The sequence below is a fragment of the Dipodomys spectabilis genome, unplaced genomic scaffold (assembly GCF_019054845.1).
Source record: "Dipodomys spectabilis isolate Male_0828 unplaced genomic scaffold, ASM1905484v1 ptg000222l, whole genome shotgun sequence".
Taxonomy (NCBI): domain Eukaryota; kingdom Metazoa; phylum Chordata; class Mammalia; order Rodentia; family Heteromyidae; genus Dipodomys; species Dipodomys spectabilis.
Window position 1 is genome coordinate 140756 of NW_024870899.1, and position 18885 is coordinate 159640.

Sequence of the window (18885 nt, forward strand, 5' to 3'; positions counted from 1 at the left end):
CTCGTACTGCTATCTTTTATGTATGAGCGGCCCGAACCCTTGATTTTCTTTTTCAAAGTTATTTTTGTGAGCATGAATTCATAGCAAAGGGTTTCGCTGGGACATTACATACATGCATAGACGTATTCAATCAGGTCTCTCTCTTTCTCTCTTTCTCTCTGACTCTCCCTAGTTCTCTTGATTTTTCATTCAAGGTATATTGAGTTCCTTCCCTGTTGTCATTTTGCCGGTGAATACTTGAGGAGAACGGTAAAGCCCTCTGGGATCTTGCGATGTCTTTGACAGAAGTATATTTCCTACCTGGCTCTTGATCCCTCCAGCTGCTGTTGGTCCGCTCTTTCCCGCTCCTGGAGAGAGAAGGATTTTAGTGAATGGAAATTCTACCGTTAGTTCAGGTCTTCATTTTGGCTTTGTCCATGCTGATTACAGCAAGAGCTTTTTGTTTGTTTCCTTTTGGAGAGCTGGGGTGGATGACTTTTTTTTATGGTAAACCTGGCGTGTTTGGGGTGACCATACAGTATTGTGCGTGTTATAGCACAAAGCCATGGATGGACAAAACGTCGATGACAGAACATGTCTGTGTCGTCGTGAACCTTCATTTAAGAAGCTGTAGTGCGCTGGTCCCTGCTACAGTATATTCTATTTGAGAATAACCCATTGTTGGTTGACCCCCCCCCCCCATCTACTGCCGGTATTCTTTCTGACCTGGTTAATGATGCTGCAAAGATTCCAGTGCACGTTGCTTATCTATTCCAATTGATCAAGAGAGGGATTTGGTGATGCTTAGACTGAATGAGGGCATCACTAGGTCCCGAGAAAGCCTGGGTCCCACCAAAGGACAAGACCCGACATCTCCCACTCCCCAGGAGTGCGCGCGAGTTCTCCCGCCTTGTGATTGGCAGGTAGGCCGGGCTGCGTGCACAGCCCACATCCTTGTGCCGATGATATGAACATTGAAATCCACAGCCAGGAATATGTCCGCATGGAACCATTGCCACACGTGGACTTAGACGTTTACACGATTCATTTTAGCTGATCTGTGTTTCCTTCACACACACACACACACACACACACACACACCCTGAAGAAGGCAAAAGATGCATCTGTTAGTCCTCAGTGGATTCTGTTTTAGGGCAGGGGAAGAAAATCCCTATCTTGCATTTGTAGGTTCAGAAACACAGAAACGGCCTAGTATCCTATTTATGTGGGAGAGACCCATTTTTCCAAACCTTTGGCAGGGCCTCTAGCCGGGCTGGAGAGGAGGTGGGGGTGCAGGAGACATTGGTTGTTCGGGCCTACTGTACTCGCTTGGTTTGCAGGGATCATTTCTAATCATTTGTAATTAGAGCAATGCCACTGGAAATGTTCGTCTTGCTCACCGCGGGCTGCAGCGGCGCGCACGCTCTCCCTCTCTCTTCTGGGAGAGCGAGCAGATGGCGTGACTTCATTTGCTTCTCCCCGCGTGGCTGGGAGGACATGGGGTTTGACTGCCCAGGTCTCCCCGCCCAGAGCCTGGCGATGGGAGCTGTGGTCAGAGATCCCGGGCCCGGCGGCTTGGTGTCCAGCTCCCTTTGTCTCCCATCACTTTGATCCTCAGCCGGGCATCCGCAGCGCTTTGCTTGGATGACTCTCGCAAGCGCCTACTCTTCTCCTTGCCAGAAGTGTTCTTTTCTTCGGGTTCTGAGAATCTGGCCGGTAATGAGCGGGTAAGGAGCAGCAGGAGTTGTCAGCGCCCCTTTCTTTCATTAACTTTCTTGGGCTGCAGCCACAACAGCAAGACTTCAGGGACTGAGAATTTAACCTTCTCCAGGGGTGATCATTTTTCCACATGGATTAACATGGCCGCAGAGCCCTCCCCCCGCCCTCTCCCTCCCCCCAGCTCGCTTCTCCTCCACCCTGCTTTTTATAGATTATCTTGAACTTTCCATCCAATGCTCGCCAGGGCCACTGGGAAATAACATGCTGGAAGCATTTCTTTTCTTTCCTCTTTCTTTCTTTTTTTTAAGGTTAGCTCGGGTGCATGCGTCATTGTAAGGTGAGGGGCATTTTTGTACAGCTTTTAACGAAACGTGTTGGAATGCCGCCCAACAGCGGGGGTAGATTTACCTTTTGTTTTTTTCTCCTCCAGGAAATAAGGGGCTCACAGCCGTCCTTTGGCAGCGTGGTGATGCTTGCTTTGGTTCTCGCACAGTGGAAATAATAGAAAGGTGCACGTGTGCACGTGTGCACATGCGTGTTTGCGTGTGCATGTGTGTGTGTGCACACAGAAAATGTATCTCTAGCAGCAGCGGTACTTGGGCCAAATATTTTTCACCCTCATCCAGAAATCAGTTCGTTCTGAAAACAGTTTATTGATCACAACCTTTAACCTGCAGGGCATAATATACTTCTCCTGATCAGGGCGGGGACAGTTAGGCACTTCCGTTTTCCTTATCTCTGAACCTTTTTGCCTTTTCCACGGTTGTAGATGATTGGGATCACCAATCAGCCAAGTAGGCTGCTTCTGGTGTGTTTCGTTTTGTTTTTAACTTACGAATACCTGCCCCCTCCCCCCCCCCCCCCCCCCCCCCCCCCCGCCCTTTATGCCATGTCTTCTCATGGCTCCGTAGCTCATTTCTATGACTTTCTGTCTGGTTCGCCTTTCTTGTCTGTTTTCTGGAGCAATCTCGTCCGTTTCAAGCACTGGGGCTCCCAGACCTTAACCAAGACAAGCAGATGGAATCCGGCGTGGATTGAGGGCCACAGAACCAACCTGGATCGGGCCCCGGGTCCCCGTGAGCACGCCCAGACCACCTCCTCTTATGTTCTGTCTTAAAGAATGCACAGAGGGGTTTCCAGGCACCTTCACTGAATACCAGCTTCCCCTGTCCACAAAGTGTTCCGTAGGCTGGGAAGGAAGGGGGTCTTTCCACCTGGGAGTGAAGTATCCGGGGGATGTACCAACACCAGCAGCTGAGCCAGTCTTTAAGTGAGTGTGAACTGGTCTTAACACAAAACACCTGAGCACCAGGAGCTACGCTGTTCCTGAATTTGCTTCTTTACCAATGCATGCGCCGATTGTCCTTCAGGCTTTCTGATAGAGAATGGCTCTGTGGTTAAAATGCCGGGATTTGGTGTGTGGGGGGGGGGGGGGGGAAGGTGTCTCTCGGAAGTAAATATGCAGGGAGGGTTTTCAATGTGGTCAGCAGCAGTGTGAAGTCCAGCTTCTGACGGACGCACGTTGGGAACGTGGAGATCACAAAATACAAGTTCTCCCCGTTCATTAATAAAGTTAATGAAGTGGAATGATCGAAAACGCCGCTGCTCGTAATTTAGCGCATCCGACTCAATGAACTCACGGGAGAAGGAACCCCCAGCCATTCAAAACGAATCTGGGAAGTCTTGGGGTGTACATGTGAGTTGTTTTTATAGGACGTGCCTGTTTCACGTTTTCACGGCAAGAGTCGGGAGATAACCAGGAAGTCGGGAAGGTATGAAATGCGAACAAAGCTTCAGCCTTTAACGGGCTGTCAAAGCCCCTGCAGGAATGCTTGAAGACTGCAGAATAGATCAGGGTGGCCAGACCTTTATTGGTGTGCTGGCCAGGGTCTGGGCCTGGCCTGGGTGGTATTAAAAATACAACAAAATGCCTCAGTTCATACCTCGTAAAATGACTGAGACACCTGAAAACCACAGCTTCCTGTGACTCCCGGCCATGGTGTTTTCCTTGTTATTTAAGTCCAGCCAGTTGGGTCTCAGATACCCATCGCGTTTTAATCTTGCATGACGTGGCTATCGGATCTCTCTCGATAAGAAACTTAGCCATCGATATCTTCAAAGGCCCCTAAGCCTTGGGGTTATGGCTTTCTTTTTTTTTCCGGTTAATATTGAGGCATCCAACCGAGGGCTGACAAAGTTAAGCAGCCCACCTGAAATGAGGTGACATGGGCGCTGAAAACCGGGGTTCGGACTTTTAAAAACACATCTTCTTTGTTCGGAATTTGAAAGGAAATCTTAGCTGCTCTTAAAGGGGGTGGGGAATGCAAAGTTCCACACAGACTGGTGAATATCGCTTCCTCTCTGCCGGTTTAGTGATGATGGTTCTAGGCATAAAGATGATACGGTAGCGCGCATTGCATTTCTCTATTCTGTGTGTGCATGCACATGCACATGCACACGCTGGTACCTGGGCTTGAACACGGGGCCTCTCATTCTCACCTAGATTTTCCCACTCAATGCTGGCACTCTACCCCTTGAGCCACAACTCCACATGTGCCTCTTTGCTGGTTAGTTGTCGATAAGGACGGCGACATTTCCTGCCTGGGCTGACTCCAAACCCTGATCCTCAGATCTCAGCCTCCAGAGTAGCCAGCTAGGATTACAGGCGTGAGTCACAAGCAATCAATCGGCTTCAGGGCTTGACGCAGGAGAACTAATTCTACTTGGTCTTTGCACCTGCCTAAAGGAGTTTATCCAAAGAAATACAATTTCAGGTATTTCTTCCTTTTGGTAAAAGCTTCATAGTTCTCAGTCATGGGTATTTCAGGGCATAATTGATCTGGGGGGACTGAATTTTTTTTCTAGGTGTTTAGTTGTCTGTTGCTCCTACTCTTCTTCCTTGAAATACCTTCCTTCCTCACTGTCTTTCGGTGGTTGTACGAAGGGGAGTCAAATTCAGCTCATCCGTGTGTAAGTACAATGTGTCTTGATCAATAGGCTCACTGAAAAAAAAAATCCTTTTCTAGAATTCTCCACCATTTGTACGCTCGGCGAGTTTTACGCCATTTGAAGTTAATTACACAATTATCCCGAAGCATAAGATAAACAATCTGTCAACTCTGCCTGCTCCTTGGCAGTGTGATTCGGCGTGCAGACTATTTTCACAAAACAGTCTATTTCGAGACCCGGCACCCCATTTTGTTTCTTTTCCCGGGGAATCTTGGCCAGGATGGGGGGTGAGTCACAGCCATGCAGAAGCCGGTCCCTTCCCTTCTTTGAAGAGGCCCCTGGGGCAGGCCCCGCCCAGCGCTCCAGAGACATCTTCCCTCCAGTGGTCCTTACCTGTGCATTTCACCACGCTAGAAGCTTGTTGACCAAGAAGGGGAATATCTGATAATAAATGGGGCCCGGCATGGTATTCATCCTGTGACACATCTTGAGGAATTTCTTCTTCTTCTCGGGGCCTGGGCGCTGTCCCTGAGCTTCTTTTTTGCTCAAGGCGAGCGCTCTACCGCTTGAGCCACAGCGCCACTTCTGGCTGTTTCTGTGTCTGTGGTGCTGAGGAATCGAACCCAGGGCTTCATGCATGCAAGGCCAGCGCTCTACCTTCCCAGCCTGGAACTTGTTCTTTTTGCTTTCCTTTGAAAGCGCCAGCCACCTAGCCAGCCAGCATCGTAGACACCTTGAAGCTTGATGGCCTTGTGCACCTCAGATTCCACAAAGGGCCTGGATGATGCTCAGACCCCCAGCTGCCCGGGGGTCCCTGCAAAGAGCAGGCTGGCCCGTGGCTGTGATTAATGTCTAGCCGACGGGGCACTGGCTGGCTGCACGTCAGCAGGACACGTCTCTGGGATATTTCAAATGGTAAAAGCCACTGATTTAGTTTGTGAGTCAAGAGGCTTCTTTTAGGCTGGGACATTTTGTTTGTTTGCATTTTTAAAGTTTTTCCTATTTTTTTTTCTGTTTGCATTTTCCATTTTACCTATTTTTATCTGTATCTAAAACACATATCTCTATCGTTGCTCTTGTCATTTAATATCTCTTCTGTCTCCTACCCAGAATATACACCCAGCTCTCAGAATAAACTGATCTGTGCAGAAAGTGTCCTCTCAAAAGCTCAAAAGCAGAACGCTTGAACTACTTGGTAAATGAAGAAGTACTAGGTTTTCCATTTGAATGCCGTGTAAAATTCCCAGACAGATGGAGTATCTGAGTTGGTGAATTAAATTAAGTATACAATGGCAACAATACAGTAAGGTCTTCTGAAGTGAGTTGGATCCAGTGCATGTGTGTAAATGCACGTGTGGTAGGAGACACACGTGAATTTCGTCCATGGGAGAAGGTGTGCCCCCGATTCAACCTTTGTGAGTTCTGTGGGGAATGTGGACGGGAACATCGGAGGTCATTTTCCATTTCTTCTTATTTTTGTTCCAAAAGTGAGTGACAACAACTTAACTGTGACAAGGTGTGAAAGTCATTCTTTTTTCTTTTGTCTTTCTTTCTTTCTTTCTTTCCACCAATCATTCTGAAAAATGTATCGGGAAGTATCGTCGAGAGTTTCTTAATCATAGTTACATTTTTCACACAGTTTTTTTTTTTTGTCTTCTCTATTATTTTTTTCTCGGTGTCTGTCTGTGTGTCTGTCCACGCTCTGTTTTCTTCCTCTTTTAAAGGTGTCTTTCCTACCACCTTCTATTTCACTTTATTAGTCTGAACTAACTATACCACGGAGGGCCCGACAGCCAGTCAGAGAAAAGGAAAAAGGAGAGAAAGCAAGAAAAGAAACGATCTGGCGATCCGTGCCTTTTTTTCTCTTCCCTCGTTATTTGGTGGAGTTCGCTCTGTGTGTTGTGACTATTCTGGTCTCCGGAGACAGACTTGGCTGAGAAAGACGACAACAGAACTCTCATTAGCATGACACATGGCACCAAACAGTGGAAATGGCTCCAACAAACTCATTCAGGTTAAAATCTTGAAGCTGTAATTGTAAGATAATTGCATCGTCTTATTGTCAAGCAGTGTACCGCTAATCGGCTGCCACGGGAAACGTTGATCGGTCCTCGAGAGCCTTAATTTTCCCCAAATTTTATGCACCAAGTTGGTTCAATGAATAGGGGCTCTCGGCCGAACTTGCTATTCATGGGCGGGTCACTAAGCAACTCCGCATTCAAAGGCCATGCCAAACAGAGCTGGAGGAGAGGACCTGGAGGGGGTGCTCGGAGAGGCTCCTCACATCCAGAACGCGTTTCTATCCAGATCCCGCTGCCTGGGAGGCCCAGCCACCGAGGACGGCCAAAGTCGCAAGTCTTCCAAGAACCGGCTCAGTGCAAACGTGCACTCTTGGGGAACTGGATTGTGGACGGTGTTCTCTTCGTTTCTGGGCTGCCCTGGAGATGTTCACGTGGAGGGGGGACCTCCCTCCGACTCCCCCCTCCCGTCCTGGGAGACCCTGCCGCAGTTCTTGCCAGCACCCCGCAGCTAGTTCATGGTGTGACTTTTTCCACACCACGTTTTCTGGGTATCGAGTGGCTGGCGGAGAACCTGCCAGAACATGGAGTTAGGGTGAAAGGCTCCCCAAAATGAGCCGGGGGTGGGGAGAGATGGGGTCAGGAAGGTCAGGCCTGGATTTCTCAGGACAAGGTGGTGGGTACCCTGGCACTGGAGTGGCTGAGAAATGGGGCATGTGGGAAAAGCAAGGTGGAATTATGGTAGGCTTGCAGTTGTGATTGAGGAGACTCCCTGGCTTTTACTCCAGAGCAATAAAGATGGAGGAGGGGGAGGAGGAGGATAGTGTTCTCGATGGCTCTGTAGGAAGGTAACTAGGATCATGTCTGAGAACTCACGGCCCACCGTTTGGAGAAAAGAGTAGAGGCCGGGACATCTACATCTAGGAATGGCTTCTGGGAGTTGTGTAGGGATGGTTGGGATCTAGAACAAAGTCACCCCAAACTCAGGCGGTGGTGGTAGAACGAGAAGATGGAATGGGAAAGGGAGCGGTCTCCGGAGTCGCTGAGAGGCTCTGAGGCTGAAGTGCGCATTTCCAAGGGATTATCACCACCCTCCTCCAGAAGAACGTTCACCGTTCAGAGCAATGGATCCAGAGGGAACCAGAGTTCCCGCTCCTGACCTCTGCGGGAGGAAGGACTCCATCGCTATCGTGCAGAAAATAGGGAAGGAACGAGTGGAAAGCGGAGACTTTGGAAACAAGAGGAAAGTTACCCTCAGAAGACGGACGGTCGGCATGTTAAAATAGCAGCATGGTAATAAAGCAACCCAGAAGGAAGAGCCATCCACGGCGTAGCACGTCTGTGCAGCCAGAGGAAGAGGGGAAGGAAATGACGTCCCCGAGCCACAGTGAACGCGGTCCAACGAGCCTGGAATCACTGGTCATGGGGAAGACCATGCCCCGAAGGGGTTTGATCAGAATCCATGCGCACTGAGGACAGCGCCCCCTCTTCTTTTTACAAATGTGTCTTTTTTAACGTTATAAACACATGTGTCTTGCTGTATTCGTTCAGTAAAATTTTCTCCTCGCAATACATCATCTAAATTGCCGGCACTTCGGAGTCATGATGTTGTTAATCTTGTTTCAAATCCCCCCTACGTGAGGATGCATCTTTGATGTAGTTAGGGTTTGTTTTTGGTTTCTGTTTTGGGAAACACACTCAGATGAATTTTTTTATTTTTGAAAAAAAAAATTCACTGTAAGATGAAACTTTTGAAAGTGAGTTGTGTCCCTACATCATTTCTTAAATTTTTAAAAAAAGGACCATAATATATATTTAATATATATATATTTTAAAAAAGGCTGCTCCTCTCATTAAGAACGGTGGTAACACTGAGAAATCCAGGGGACAGCAGGCTTGGGGAGGCCGGATGCACACGGTCACTTGGGGGGACTCCAATCCTCATGGGAGAAGCCCTCAGCGATCACAGATAGAGCACCCGTCATGTGACAAGAGTTGCTATTAATAATGCTTTATCGGCAAGCTACAAAGAGCTCTCAACGCGTTTTCCAGTTGGGTTGCTGTGTGGTCTCGTTGATTCGAGCAATTCGGTGGTCGGTGGGGCAATGGGAAGCATATGTCATAAATGAAGTTACGCAGCTCGCTAGAGGTAGGCTGAGGCCGGCCCCGGAATGGAAGTCCACGCAGGACCCGCAGAGGTCCGTGTTCGCCGCCGAGCAGACAGTCACGCGGTCACTTGAGAGAGGAAGGGGTTTTACAAGCATGGTAGCTGTTCCTACCAACAGCGTTCGGCCTGCCGGGTGGTCTTTTAACAACGACACTCATGACTTTTGTCTCTCTGCTGAGTTGTCCTTTACATTTTCACCGGTTTTTACTCAGACCTTCCCAGAACACTGCGCATCTCCCCAGACTGGAGGAAAATTGTGCTTTAAAACTCTCTCTCTCTTGCATGGAGGGAGTCTGGCAGAAGAAGCAATACGTCTAGAATGTTTAATTAAGGCAAATCCAAATGACACAATTCTACATCTTTCCTCACAAGAAAATACAGATTGTGTGTGTATGTGTGTGTGCGTGCGTGCGTGCGTGCGTGTGTGTGTGTGTGTGTGTGTGAGCCTCTTTGTGCTCAAGGCTAGCGCTCTACCCCTTGAGCCACAGCGCCACTTCCTGCTTTTTCTGAGTTGTTATTGGAGATAGGAGTCTCACAGACTTTCCTGCCTGGGCTGGCTTTGAACCTCGATCCTCCAATCTCAGCCTCCTGAGTAGCTAGGATGACAGGCGTGAGCCATTGGTGCCCTGTTGGACATATCATCATTTTAATTAATTATTTTTCATGGTGTTGAGGCTAGAACTCAGGGCTCTGTGCCCGTTAGGCCAGCCAGTGCTCTAACCCCTGAACACTGTATCACAACGCTTCCACTAAAATGGATAAAAGGAACAAAATGTTTCAACCAAGTCTCAGAATAGAATCAGGTTAACTCCCAGGTTAGCTCTCTTTCAAGGTAGATCCTAATTATCTTTTTGCTTTGAATCCCTCTACTTTGTGTTCTTGTAAGCACCCTATATCTCAGCGAGAGGGTGCTTGGCTAAATAGCTGGATAAATGTCACATTTCCACCCCCCAAAAAAAGGGTCTCGAAGGACAGAAGGAGTCAATTATTTGTATACAACCACCCCAGGAGTAGCATCTGTGCCAGTGCCACTGCTTGGCTAGCAGGTATTCAGACCCTGACGTTCACTTTTTCCTGGCAGGTCCTGAGATGAATCATGGAAGGAAGAATGAAAAGATGAAGGAGAGTTATTATCCAGCTTTCTCTGCTTGCAAATTTGTCCATACTATTTGCAAGACTGAGTTTCTGTTTGGTGTTAAGTTCCACTGAGAGTGTAAAGATATTAAGAAGGCTCTGAGAGAGAGAGAGAGAGAGAGAGAGAGAGAGAGAGAGAGAGAGCGAGAGCGCACAGCACCAGGAGAACAATCTGTCAAAGATCTCTCTGAGAAAGGTCACTGGGATTCATGTCGGATTTTTCCTTTCTGAATCCTCTTGAAGCTCGCTGCGGCTGCCTGTGAACCCTTCCCTTGTTGTAGGGACTTCAGATTCCACCCCGAGGCCGAGCCCTAACCCTGGAAAACCACAGCTGTTCTGTACACGTGTCTTTCATTCAAGACCTGTGCCCTTAGCTCTCCTGCATTCTCTCTTTAGACTGAGAAGCGGATGGAAATGGTTGGCCAAGGGGTAGGAAGAGAGGAGGCTGGATATTTGTTGGAAGCAAATGCATGGTTTCTGAGAGAGTGAAAATAAGGCCTTTAAGAGAAGGTCTGGAATATATATATGTATGTATGTATATATGATTAACTGAATGAATAGCACAAGTGGCTTCCTCGTTGAATGATTATTAATTAATTAATGTCAGTAAATGCCACGTGACTTGGTAAGGGGCAGGGGTGGACAGCGTCAGCGTGTTAAGAAGAAATGTCAGCCCTTGCCCATAAACGATGCTGATGCTTTGTGAGTTCTTTATACTAGGGCGGTCCCCGGGAAGCTAGCGGGGGCAGGTTACTGACAGAGAGACGTCTATTGATGATGCGCTCTCCACTTCCGCCCTGACCAGTCCTTCCCACCCACTCCGGCCTGCGGCGGCCGCTCTGCGGTTTTACACCGTCACTCCTCTGTTTTGCCAGAATTTTCTTGTTCTTTTTTCTTTAAGTTCTTGCCAGTGCCTTGTAGAAATGAAAGGCCTAAAAGCCGCACTGTTGACTGGAGCTGCCGGTCTGCTCGCCTAGTTTGGTTATCTGGGGGGGGTGGGGGTGGGGCGGCCAGGGCCTGCGGTCAGCTCACGGGCACGAAGCCCAGCTCGATGCCCCTGGATGAGCCCCAGTCCCCCCCCCCCCCGCAGAGCCCCTCCTCTGCTGCTCAGAGGGGCTCAGCCGAATTCCTGCTGGCACAGCGCTGGGAGCTCTAGGGGCCTCTGGAGGTCCTGAGCCAGCCCTAGGCCCAGAACCGGGAAGACACACCAGTAATTAACATAGCTTCTCCCCAAAGGGACCCACAGGTAGGCTGACTGATGCACCAAGTCTTCTGAGAGGTCACGAAGAAAACGCAACTCCCTGAGCTTTCTACCTCGTTTCTGTTAGCAGGGCCACGGGGAGACAGGCAGGCCTCTCCGCTTCCCGCAGACCTGCTATGTTCAAGGAACACGTCCACCTTACCCGCCAGGCCACGTCAGGGGGGAAAGTCAGCAAGCTTGGATTTCTGCCCAAGGGGGTTGTTTCTAGGAGGGTCTATTTCTAGAACCCGGGGCGACGCATACTAAAAATAACCCGGAGAGAAAGTGGAAAGTGCTCAAAGAGATGGCGAAGGAAGACCCTAGATTGTTTGACGTCGGTTTCTCCCCAGGTCTATTATCTCTTCCCAAAACGAAAACAGAAACAAAAATGAATCAACCGAACAACCAACCAATCAACTAACCAACCATCCAAACAACCAAACAACCAATCAACCAACCACACTAGACCTAGAAGATAAACATATAAACACACACACATATACAATTATATATAGGGTAAAAGATAAACCTATATGTAAACACATACACATATGTAAATATTATACACTGGAATCCACTAGAAGCTGTTGAATAATGGGGTTTCCCAGGGATGGAGATGGACAGAAAACAGGGGTATCAATCTGATTAAAGCTGTGTGTAGCCATGTGTGAAAATACCACAGTGAAACCTTTTTGAACAACACACACACACACAGAAGATTGACGGGAAGGTGAACTCAACACGAGCAGGAACCGATCACTAGGGAGAGGATGGTAGACCAAGAGGGCCAAGGAGCCCAGCATAGAACACTTTGTGGATGTGGAGAAACAACGAAGCACATTGAGAATAATTTGTGACCTCAATCCATGAGTGCTGACCGGTCCCAGAGCTTACATGTGTCATGTGTGTGAACTCAACAGCAACACCACCCAAGGTGTGACTCACCCCTCCCCCCAACAAAATACAACTCAAGTCCTGGGTGGATGGAGCTTTTTCTCTTGGTGCAGTAATATCTGACCTGCTCTCCGTTCTGTATCAATAGCACGGACGGCAACGCGGTGGACACCCAGCTTCCTTTGTCAACGTTCCCCGGGCTGTACATTGATGAACATAGGTCCTGACGTATGCAATGGGAAGAGGGAGAAAAGGGGCCGCCGGGGGTGGGCTCTTGCAGAAATCAGTCGTCCGGAAGAGACTGACTCAGTTTCCCTGCCTGGCTTGCTCCCACTTGGACCTGTAGTATCTAAGAAAGAAAAGCCTTGGTAGCTTCAAGCCCTGCTCAGAAATGTAATCCAGAATCCCTCCTGTCCTGAGACACTCCAGGATGGCACAAGGCTGGCACTGAGAGTTACCTGTGTGCGGCCATGATGGAAAACACCGTCCTCCTGAGGACCGTCCACCAGGGTCCTCTGAGGGACAAGATCCTACGTCTGAGATGAGGGGACAGACCTCGCTGTTGGTTCACAGCTGTGAAGGGCCGGCCGTCGGACATCCACGCATCCCGGGATCCAAACACGATCCAAGCAGGATCGCCTCTACACCCGGCTCTTTCTCGTATGACGATCCCGTAGCCAAGACGAAACGGACATCGTAGAGTATTTTCAATCCGAAAGAGCGACATTTCCCGTTGATTTTTCCTAGCGCCCAGCAGGTGCACTCTACATAAACTGTGGGCCAGGACAGTCGCCAGCAGCAGAGAGCTGGGCTCAGGCTGTTCCCCTGTCTGGCCAGGGGAGTAGCTTCCATATAATTATGTAAGATTGAACACGCTTGTTTGATCGTTGCCAGTCACATAATGCATCCAGCTACAAAGTTAGCGATTGCCTGTACAACACAAGTTAAATCATAATGAAATAATTTGAGTTTAATTTGAATGTAATAACCCATTACATCTTCGCATGTCTTTCCCCCTCTACTTTTTAATACAGCGAGCTAATTGCTTCCTTAAAAATCTTTGTGTAATAACATTTATAATGACCCGAAAGTTTCCTGCTCAATGAACTCCAAAAATACCCATGACTGGGGAAATACACAGATCAGATGAATTCAAAAAAAAGAATTCTGGATGAAGAATTATTTTAATGTGCTTTAGCGTAATATTAAAGAAGGCAGGGTTTTAAAAATTTCTTTTGTGCTTATGATACCCAGTTATTGGTCTTTAATATTTTTTCCTAATCTCTGCTCTCCCTTTTACTTGTTTTTTTTTTTAATTTTCTAGTGAGTTTTTTTTAAAGTATATTGCAGGTTTTAATGCTCTAGGACTTCACATTTATAATTAAGAATGTGGCTCTTTCTCTGATTCCAGGACTGTGGGTTACCATGGCCAATGATGGTTCTGTGTGAAAAGGAAACCAACTTTCAGATCCTTGCTCATGTGATTTGGTATTCCAAGGCAGGTTTTCTCCCTCCGTGCGTGAGCTCTCTTTTCCAGAACGACTCCATTCTGAAGTTCTAGAGCATTTCCACCACACACTCGACCTTGAGTATTCTGACCTCCACCTGAGCCGGGGTTCAGCATCTTTCGCGCCACATCTGGCAAGAGCGCACAGAGAAACCACTCATCTTCCTGAGGGCACACAGGGGCCTTGTGCTGGGCAAGATGTGAGGGCTCTCCTCCTACGCCCCTCTGGGCGTGAAACCCAGGCGCAACTCCATGAAGCGTTCCGCTCTGCTGGCCCTCTGTCCTTCTTCCTTTCTAGCATATTGTAACTATTCCGTTGGCTTTTCTCCTCTTTTATTTTTTATTTTTGGAGCACCACCATATGACATTCAATAGCCTTCCTTTGCACCGTGTTTTCTAGGTCCTTAGCAAAGTCGCCTCTTGCTGATCAACCAAACCATCTGTGCAATGTCACCTGCATAACTCTGTTCCCCCCCTCGCCCCCACTGCCCAGGTCTGAGGGCCAGGGCTGCTCCTTGACTGTTGGCTGGATTAATTACTGAACGTGGGGATCGTGTAGACCGGATTCATCGCTCTGCGGACCCTCACTGAAAGGGAAATGCTCACTGAAAGGGAAATGCACCCACGCCAGGTGCCCTCAGGGAAAGGAAAATGGGAAGGGAGAGAGTCAAGGCAAAACAAGACCCCAGCAAGAAAGCCCCAAGCTAGGGAACATTTCTGCGACTTGCACATCTGGCCTAAGACTCGCGGTATTTAGGGACGTCCTTCACGAGGTCACCATTACAACCCGAGGCCCGGGCCCACCCGTCTCCATCCTGTAGGTCCTCATGGAGCATGCCCTAGAACCTGCCCGGCCCAAAAGGCGTCACTGAGAATCCACGCCCGCAATGCCACCCAAGGCAAACTTCTGGTCACGCAGTCTTTTCCGTGAGGCTCTCAGCTCGGCAAATCCGGATCATGATACAGATGGAGGTATGATTGTTCTCTGGGCAATCATGCCGGTTTTCCCTCCCGCAAAGAACTGTGTGTTCATCGCTTTCCAGATGTACAACTCCCTCCGGTTAATTCTTCTAGGAAAAAAAAAAAAAAAAGGCGTTCATTGCTCACCAACAAAAGCGAAACGATGGGAACGGGTTTTTGCTGTGGTGTTGATCGTGCGTGTGAGTTCACGGCGCTCTCGTGCAAGTACCCGGTGGCCATGCGGTTCTGTGCCCAAATCTGCATTTCACCAACTTTAGTCTGACCTGGAGGATAATCCTTGCTAGGAAAGTGGATTATAAAGATAAAAGAAAGAAGTATTACGCACTTTCCTCTCCCCCCACACCCCAAACCAACTCCAAATGTGCCTTGATGCTTCTAATACCCCATCAATGCCAGACACTGCAGCCAGCTGCTCCTGACGCTCTGTTCTAGCACCTCCCGTCCCCCGTCCCCAGGGAAAGCCGGGAGGGGATAAAAACGCTGGAACAGATCGCTCTCTGCAGACCGTGAGTTCCTGTCAAAATACAAAAAGAAACACTAAGTCCAGACATTAAAGCAGAGTCTAGAGCTATAGATTACATATGACTATCTATAAACCTATAGTATATTTATGTATTATTTATTCAATTTAATGAATTTATATATTATTTGCTTATTTATTGTATATGCTTACGTCTAAAGATATAACATAAATAAACATGAATATAATATAGAAATAAATACATACATAACACGTAATGTAGTAATATGTAATGTAATATATTATGTGTTAATATGTAATTATGTACACATAATATATAACATGAAATTATGTGACACACAATTATATGTTCGTTGTATTTATGATATTTATACATACTAGGTAATATAGTGTAATGTAATAGACCATATATTGATATATAAACATATACATATAATAGGTAATACTATATCCTATATAATTATATATGGCTTACAATGTGTGCTCATCCATTTACTGTATTTATTTATATGGTCTGTATTTTAATGCATCTATTTTTTACTATCATCTTCTGATAGGTACGATATGAGTACAATGTCCATGACTTGGGGCAGCGGGGCATACATCCCAGGACTCACCCCGGGCCAGGCGAGGGCCGGTGGGCAAGGGAGGGTGGGTGGCGGCGTGGCCACAGAACGCACAGCGGTTTCTCCCCCGAGCCCTTCCTTAGGGCTGGTGGCCCATCGGAGAACAGACCGGATCTTCAGATGAGCAGAGCTCCACGCAGGCGGGCGGAGGGCCGAGAGAGGTGGCCGGGGCGGCCTCCACGGCCAGACCCGCTGAACACTGCGATGAGCCCGGCGCCTGCCGCACCAGGCAGCTGAAGCCGCTCTACGCTCTTCCAGAACCCTGGGGTTTGTCCACAGAAGGGAGGTCGTCTTCTCCTCCTCCTTCTTCTTCTTCTCCTCCTCCTCCTCCTCCTCCTCCTCCTCCTCCTCCTTCTTCTAGCACCATCTCGAATCCTGTATCATCAGGAGCGCTGGCTACGTGGTGGCTCCAAGCAGGGCAGAGAAGGCATGAGGAAATCCGAACGCACTCCCACCCAGTTACGCGTAATGGTGTGGTAAATCTCAGTCCACCATCTGTCACAGAGCTCCACACACTCCTGGTGTCCTGTATCTTATTTACATAACGGAGAAGAGTGCGCTGGGAGATTTATAGGCTGAACAAACACCCGGAGACAAAGCTAAGCGTTTCCTAGATTCACATCTGGGGACGGGGGGAGGTGGGGGGACACATCTGTAGGAAATGGAAACTTCCTGGTTAGCCATTCCACAGAACGCCCCTCACCCACCCAGGCGGCCGCAGCAGCAGCAGCAGTGCTGTCAGCAAATACGCGAGAAGCAATTACAGAAGCATGGCGCCTGTATCCAAGGCTGTGCAGATTGCAAAGAAAAGTCCCACCCCCAGTCCAGGGCTTCCATATTTCCCTGCACATGTAAGGAACCATCACGCACAATTTGTTTATCTGTGCTTACGTTTGACTAATAACTCGGTAGCAACTCCTTGGAATGGCTGTTTGATTCCTGTTTGTGGAGGCGGAGGCGGGGGGGGGGGGGAACACCCCAAACTTTGGGCTTCGTTCCTCAGGAGGCTAAGATCTGAGGATGGCGGTTCGAAGCCAGCCCAGGAGATTCTCAGCTTTTATCAGCCATCAAAAATAAAAGCCGGCCTGAAGCTGTGGCTCAAGTGGTAGAGCACAAAAATAGGGATAGTATCCAGTCCCCGAGTTCAAGCCCCAGGATTGGTGCACACACAAAGAAAGCCCCCAAACTGTAGGGTTTACTGTAGTGATGGAAACTATGATTAAATCCAAATGCTTTGGACTCGGTCATATTTTTATTAGCGTATATTCACTGCGTGAAGGGGCCAAACCCTAGGATGTTCCTAAAAACAAAAATGAGTGTTTGAAAGAAACATAAAATGAAATTTGGAAGTAGAAAAGTATGTTTCCCCCCCAAACGTATACCCACCGAGACCTTTGTTCTCTGGTTTTTAAACACCGTGGCGGTAGGCAATGAACGAGCCAGTGAACGAACTGAGGTATAACAGACTCTCTGGAGAGCTCAGATAGCACGATCTTTTAGAAGGATGAGGTTGCAGCCCAACAAAATCAGGAGATTTTTTTTTTGGGGGGGGGGTCGTGCCAAGGAGAGAGGGTTAGCCAAACGGCATCTCCTCTGTACAACTACTTAAACGATAATAAATCACCATTCGAGAAATACTAATTGAGAACCATGCCAAAGCGGGGGAGGGGAACAGACATCATGCACCACTTGAATCCACGTCGTTTCCAGAGCTGGTCTTGTTTTACCAGTTCGGCATATCTTCATGGGCATGCTAGTGGAATCTCCGTGTGTGTGTGTGTGCGCGCACACACACGTGCGTGTGTAAAGGCGTTGGATCTCAAAGACCACGAGATTCGGCTCTCCTCTGGAGCCTGCCTGCTCTGCGTGGCTCCCGGCCAGCCATGGGATGAGGACGCACTTCTGCCTTCTGCATTCCCAGCCGCGGTCTAACCCAAGGCGGGGTTCGTCTCTCCCAGGCCCCGAGAACTTCAAGAGCAGGATCCTGTTGACAGTGACAGCTCACCAACTAGCAAACGATGCCGAGGGAACAGGAAAGATGCCAGGCCTCGGTGCCTTGGGGAAGGTAGAGGCCACGAAAACAAACCAACCAACCAACGGTAGAGAGGGAGTCTTCTTGATTACAGAATGGATGTGGTAACCTGGCCTAGTTACATGTTTATTACTTAGCATTATCAAATCACAGAGCTAGGAAAGCGTTTTGTCCTGGAGGGAATGACGGCCCATTAACACAAGCCCCATCTGGGGGGCGTCCGGTGCTGTAATTGACCACAGCGCCACCTCCATGACAGGTTGATAAAGCAGTATTGATCCGCCACATCCACAGCCAGAGTTCATCTCTGTGTTATTTTCACGTATCTCTCGGCAGACGCAGACCCGTGGCTCTTCTCATAGAACGGGAATTTTGCTAATCAGGACCGTGCGTGGGTTTGAAAGCAGACCCTCCACACCTGTCTTCGGTGCTGCGGATCTGGGTGACGTCATAGATGCTCGTTAGAAAAAGATCGGTCTCACACAACCAGGTAACGAACTTATAGGAAAAATCTTCATCACGCCGGGTCACGGGAGGCCTCTTGTCTTTGCCGATCAGGAAGGGCGAGTTCTACTGAACTCGGATCACGTGTCGGAGCTATCCAAGCCTACGATGCTTAGCTACCAGGAGGCCCATGAGATTCCTGTCCCCAAGAAACCATCAACAAGCCAGAAGTGAAGCTGTGTCTCGAGTGGTAGAGTGCCAGCCATGGGCAGAAAAATAAGACAAGTGATCTTTTGAACTCTCTCTCTCTCTCACACACACACATTAATACTGTCTTCCCTCCCTCCTCCCCAAGTTATATCTATGCCTTACAGGATACGAAGTGGACATGAGTTAGATAAAGCTGTGAATGAGCACAGGTCTCGGCACTCTGGGTTAGAGAGGCGTGCAGACAGAGCAGGGGCGGGAAAGGGAAAGCTCTCCCTTCTAGTCTTCAGGAGAGACTCGGTCCAGAGACTACGCTCCTGTTACTTCAGAACACTAAGCCGAGGCTCCCGTGGGACGGCAGCCCTCAAAATCCACAGAAGTCTTGTCACCAAAAACACAGCACACAGGTCCAATAACGACGTAGGGACGCGGAAGCTCGCGCCCGGGCACGGGCCATAGCCAGAGCGAGGGGAGCAGAAGAGGGGCGTCCCAGAGAAAGCCTCCGTC